Here is a 6,000-nt window from a genome sequence, read left to right as displayed (position 1 = left end):
CAAAATGTGAAGGAAATGTGCACAGCATGTTTTCGTCGACATACTAAATGCGTGCTCGCCAAAAACCTGGGTAATTCCTCCTCAGCGGGTTGTACCTGAGGTTGGGATATACGATCTTGCTTGTTGGCTCCCTGTGGTCCAGACTGTATTAGGAAATGAGTCTAATTGGATAAATTCATTAATAAAAATGTCTCTTAGAATTTCAGTTGGATAGATTTCTTATCAGTTTGGCCTGAAATTGTGTCTGCAAGTTTCGTTTCACTAACCGATTATTATTATTATTATTATTATTATTATTATTATTATTAATAGTAGTATCGGCAGCAGTAGTAATAATAGTAGTAATAATTGATGGTAGTAGTATTAGCAGTAATATCGTAATGGTAGTGGAACTAATTGTAGTAATAGTCAATGTCTGTAAATGTTACTGTTGGCTTTGACTGAAGATGAAGTAATACTGAACCCTTTTTCTTTGTGCGAAGGTTGTTAGATGGTGGTGTTGGTATTGGTGGTGGTAACAGTGGTGGTGGGGGTGGGGGGGTAGTGATATTAATTGTGGTGGAGGACAGAGAGCCATTTTACTCAATTATTCACCTTATGATGTCACTGATTAGTCGTTAATTAGTCCTCACACTACTTCAAGGAGTCACGGACGACGGTGGACGAGGTGAGGGGCTTTGTGTGTGTGTGTGTGTGTGTGTGTGTGTGTGTGTGTGTGTGTGTGTGTGTGTGTGTGTGTGTGTGTGTGTGTGTGTGTGTGTGTGTGTGTGTGTTGCGTGCATGGGAATGTTTAAATTTGTGAATATGTGATGTGTGTGTGTGTGTGTGTGTGTGTGTGTTCTATCACGGCTTAGTTCTGGATTCCTATTTTCACACAGACACAAACAAACAAACACACACACACACACACACACACACACACACACACACACACACACCATAACAACACACTCAATGGAACATCGTACAAAGGAAATATTAAGGGCATGATTAGCTTGCCAGTCCTACGCTGAACCTCTGAATTCTTAACTAGACACATTATTTCCCTGCCACAACACAATGAAGGAAAGAAATAGGACAGCGACTCACCTTGCTAGTGCTATGTATATGCCCTTGAACACTTTCCTAAACCTTTTATAAACTCCACAGCAGTGATTAGAGAGAAAAAAAAAAACAGCGACTTACCTTACTATTGCGATCATTTTACTCTCGATGCGGCTTTTTAGTTCCTTTAGCTCCCTTTTACCTACCACCCTTCAGGAAACACCACCCCTTATTCCCTCCACAGTAGAGTGATAAAAGAAGAAAAAAAATAACAGCGACTTACCTTACTATTGCGATCCATTAAGAGGGAAGCAATTAGTCTCTTTTGCCAACTAGTTTCCTGAAAGAATAGATTATGGACATTAATAATAACCCAAAACTGCACGAAAAGAATATAAATTAGTTGATGTTCTGGAATATTAGGCAACCCACCCTTATGCTGCTAAGCTTTACAAAATTTATTCCTTGAACTCCAAAGCCCTTTAACAGCCTTTTTTTCTGCTGTATTTGTTTTATTTTCTACAAATATTCTTTCAAAAGGGAGCATCAAGACACCTCTGGAGCAGGACTGATGATCTCTTTCCGCGTTGTTGTATTTCCTTCGCAGCATCTTTACGAGCAGCTTTTCTATGTTCGTTTTCTGAATTGCCGCGTTAACGGTAAAAAAAAAGACGGCTGTGCCAAATCAAATAACGGCGGGCACATTTCACCATCAATTTGACGCACGGAATGACGCTGCCGGTGTTTTAGATTTATAGGCAACTATTTCAACGCGGAAACAGAAAATCACATCCAGTTCATCAGCGGCGAGGCGTGGGACTCGTTCCGGCAGCGGGGTCTGGCGCGGCGGGAGCGAGGAGCCGAGGAGAGTGATAAAGTTTGTGTGTTTATCTGAGCTGTGACGCCGAGCTGCCAGGGCGGGGATAATCCTCAGTTTCACTCCGGCCGACGTCAGCGCTACTTTTAACTGTAATCATTAAGCTTTTCCGTTATGAGTCGTATTTAACTGAATATATATATATATATATATATATATATATATATATATATATATATATATATATATATATATATATATATATATATATATATATATATATATATATATAAATGAAACATAGGTTTAGTTGTTCTACATTTTTGTGTTGGTGAATATACAGTTTCAGGCTTACTCTGATGTTGGAGCAAATCTTTGTTTTCTGAAAGCGCAATATATTTTCTATGTTGTCAGTAAACAAAGTAAAGTAAACAACTCTTCATGACGGTTCCAATTAGTATTATTTGAGCTGCGACGCCGAACTAAGCGGGAGGAGATGAGCCTCACATCGGTCGATTTTTTTTCAAAATTTATATACAAAGTGCTCTGTAAAACTATTATTTACCTGTTACATACAAAGGAATGATTATTGTTGTATATATTGAGTTACTCAATATATTAAGAAGGTAGTTTTAGCAATAAGTAGTTTTCGTATTCAGAATGCCATATTGAAGTGTTAATATTATTGATGCAAATCTGAAATGCGATAATAGACTGCAGACTTCATTACGTAAGGTGAAATTAATTGTTGTTTGTTTACTAACTACTGAAATTTGTGGATGTCATAACTTTAATGCGAGTATTAAATTGTCGATCTCCATGAGCGTTCCGCTTAGAGTTTGGGGGCGGAGATACACACCAGTCCCTCCGAGGTGTTCATGAACATTCTCTGCAGCGATAAGAGTCGACTGTCAGAGAAGACACAGTGAGCGCAACTTGGATATTCAAAGGTCCAGCAACACGTCTCGCCACCCTTCATATCTCATTTCACAACACAAGACCTGCCCTGCCACACAACTGACTCACAATAAAAAAGTACCTAAAGAAATCTCTTAACCTCACAGCCAAGTCTGAGGGTCCCGCAACGAGCGCTACATCTCCCTAACGTATTCTTAAAGCTACAGAAGCACGCCTCGTCACCGCCTCTCCGACAACGCAGCAAAACACGCCACACACTTTAGATTCTCCTTCCCAGACCAAGATAAAGACAAGCCCCGCACGCCCCTGCCTCGCCACGGCACCCTGCTAAGTCCTACAGCAACCTCTACAGAAGACAGAGAGGAGAGTGAGATAGGTAGATAAATAGATAGATAGAAAGCTAGTCACTCCTCCTTTACCCCCAACCCCCATCCTCTTCATGCTGCCCAGCCCTGGAGTACTTCATAAATCATCAATGCGCTCCTGATAGCGGATTCGTGAGTGGACGTAAGCGTGACGGACAGGTTAATCTCTTCCCTGGCTTCTGCCCGTCGGCTGCCCGCCCTTCGATCTTCCCTCCTTATTACGAACTCATTAGCGGGGTCAGTCAAGGCTTCCATAACGACTGGTTGATGCACATACGCCCGCCTTTCCCTCGCACTTGAGTTTCTTTTATTCGGTGACATTATGGTTGTATTTCCAAAGTTTAATAGAAGAAAAGAATTATACCATTATGTTCTCGTTAAGATATTCACAGTTAATGAAGCCTTTATTTTTTTTTTAATTTCTTCTTTCCTTTTATTTTCATTTGCTTTTGCTGGGCTATACGTAAGAATCCGAATCAATTTCTGTAAATAAAATACATATAAGAGGATTTTTTCTGACATTGTAAGCTTTCTTAGTTGAATAGTTAATGAACATCTGCAGATATTTTTTTTCTTTAGACATCTTTTTTTTTTTGCCTGGTGAGTAAATTAATACTTCTCGAGCTCTGTATAAGAAGAAAGACAGGTAAGGGTTATATTTTTTTCTTGTGGCATTGTGGGCTTGGAGCAACGTTGCCAGATTGTCGTGCTCAGGCTCTTATATCTGGCGACTTTCAACCCTCGACCTGTCTCCTCCACCCTTTAACTGGTTTTATATAGAGTTATCGTTAAAATGATTAATTATTGGTGTTTCTTGGCAATAGTTATGGGTCAGAAACCGATAGAAACGATGCTCTGAGTACGATAATCTGGCATCGTGGGCTTGGAGAGAGAATAACTGTTGCACGTACTCATACCCTCTGCCTTAATCTATTATTTAATCCGTCTGAGCCAAGTACACGATTTATATTTCATTCGTATTGTAGAGCTAAAAAAAGATATACAAAGGAATGTTTTTTTGGCAATACTGAGGGAACGAAAAGAAAAAAAAGAAAAGAAAAGAAAAAAAAATATGGTGTAGTTAGTTTTCATAACCCATGAAGCGCAGAAAAGGTGGATAAAATAGTTATATATCGATTTTTTTTTCAGGATAACACACACACACACACACACACACACACACACACACACACACACACACACACACACACACAGATACACCCCTTTTTCCCCACACAAAACTCCCCCCCACACACACACACACACACACACACACACACACACACACACACACACACAGATCCCTCCCCCTCTTCCCCAGCCACAACTCCCCCCTACACACACACACACACACACACACACACACACACACACACACACACACACACAGATCCCTCCCCCTCTTCCCCAGCCACAACTCCCCCCTACACACACACACACACACACACACACACAGATCCCTCCCCCTCTTCCCCAGCCACAACTACCCCATACACACACACACACACACACACACACACACACACACACACACACACACAGATCCCTCCCCCTCTTCCCCAGCCACAACTCCCCCCTACACACACACACACACACACACACACACACACACACACACACACACACACAAAGATCCCCGGCCCCCCCTTACCCAGTCACAACCCACCCATACAAGCACCTCCCTTCCCCCCCTTCCCCAACCACAAACCCGCACCCCCCCCCAGACACACATCCCTCCCCCTCTCTCCCCAGCCACAAACTGGCAACCAAACCCCCCGCACACACATCCCTTCCCCTCCCTCCCCAACCACAAACCCGCACACCCCAACACACACATCCCTTACCCCCCCTTCCCCGGCCACAAACACGCACCCACACGCGGTAAGGAGACAAGGAGGGACGGAAGGAAGGAAGGAAGGAAGGAAGGTATGTGCTTTATGACTTAACTCGTGACGCTCTGGGAAAAAGGAAGGAATCAGTTGAAGGAGAAAAGTTTTATAGTTAAGTGGAAAACGTTTTGTGGAGGGGGGTGGGGGTGGGGGGAGCATTGTTTTAACCTTGTTTTGCCGTTCGTGGAGGAGGAGGAGGAGGAGGAGGTGCGGGTCGCGTGAATCGTTTCTAAATCCTTAAATGGTAGAATGGAGATACAGAACTCAATATGCAACACTAACCCCTCCACCTCCACCCGAAATTGACCTCTCTTTTGGCTACTCTTTACTTTTATCTTTTATAGGAGCGGCGAGTAGCGGGCTTTTTTTTGTACTTTTTTATTGCCCTTGAGCTGTGTCCTCTGATGTAATAAAAAAAAAAAAAAAAAAACCCCGCTAATTTTCTTGGGTCCGCTCCTTCATCTGACTCATACTCTCAATGTTATTTCACCTCTATCCTTCGTATATTGACGGCTCTTTCTTCCTTCTTTCCACCTCCTCACCTTCCCTCCAAAGCTTCGTATTCCTTCTATTCGGGTCAGTGTGGATGTTACTTTTGTCGCATTTCTTCCTTCCTCTGACCCATACTCTCAACTTTTCCTCACACATCGTTCCTTCGTATATTGACGGCTCTTTCTTCCTTCTTTCCCCATCCTCAACCTCCATCCAAAGCTTCGTATTCCTTCTATTCTGATCAGTGAAGACGCTTTTTTATAGTCTTTTTTCTTCTTCCAACCTTTGATTTATATTTTAACTTTTTGTTGCATCTCCTTCCTTCGTATACTGACAGCTCTCCTTCCTTCTTTTCACCTCCTCAACCTCAATCCAAAGCTTCACTGAGTACTTGCTATTGACTGTCTTTCACGTACCGTCCACCTCATCTATCTTCTTTCTCTGTTTCATATTCATACTTTCCATATCACCTGCC

At 42.3% G+C, this 6,000-nt stretch overlaps 1 long non-coding RNA gene across 1 annotated transcript in view; it reads right to left on the bottom strand.

The window, feature by feature from the left end:
* Positions 1-1,286: 1,286 nt before the first annotated feature.
* Positions 1,287-6,000, bottom strand: part of LOC127001582 (uncharacterized) — a 176,752-nt gene continuing 172,038 nt past the window's right edge. The window contains exon 4 of the long non-coding RNA XR_007755339.1: positions 1,287-1,384. This is a non-coding gene — a long non-coding RNA (uncharacterized LOC127001582). The remainder of the gene's footprint in view (positions 1,385-6,000) is intronic.

This window comes from Eriocheir sinensis, chromosome 21 (assembly GCF_024679095.1).
Source record: "Eriocheir sinensis breed Jianghai 21 chromosome 21, ASM2467909v1, whole genome shotgun sequence".
NCBI classification, from domain to species: Eukaryota; Metazoa; Arthropoda; class Malacostraca; order Decapoda; family Varunidae; genus Eriocheir; species Eriocheir sinensis.
The sequence above is the reverse complement of the archived record's forward strand: the minus strand, read 5'-3'. Positions and strand labels throughout refer to the sequence as shown.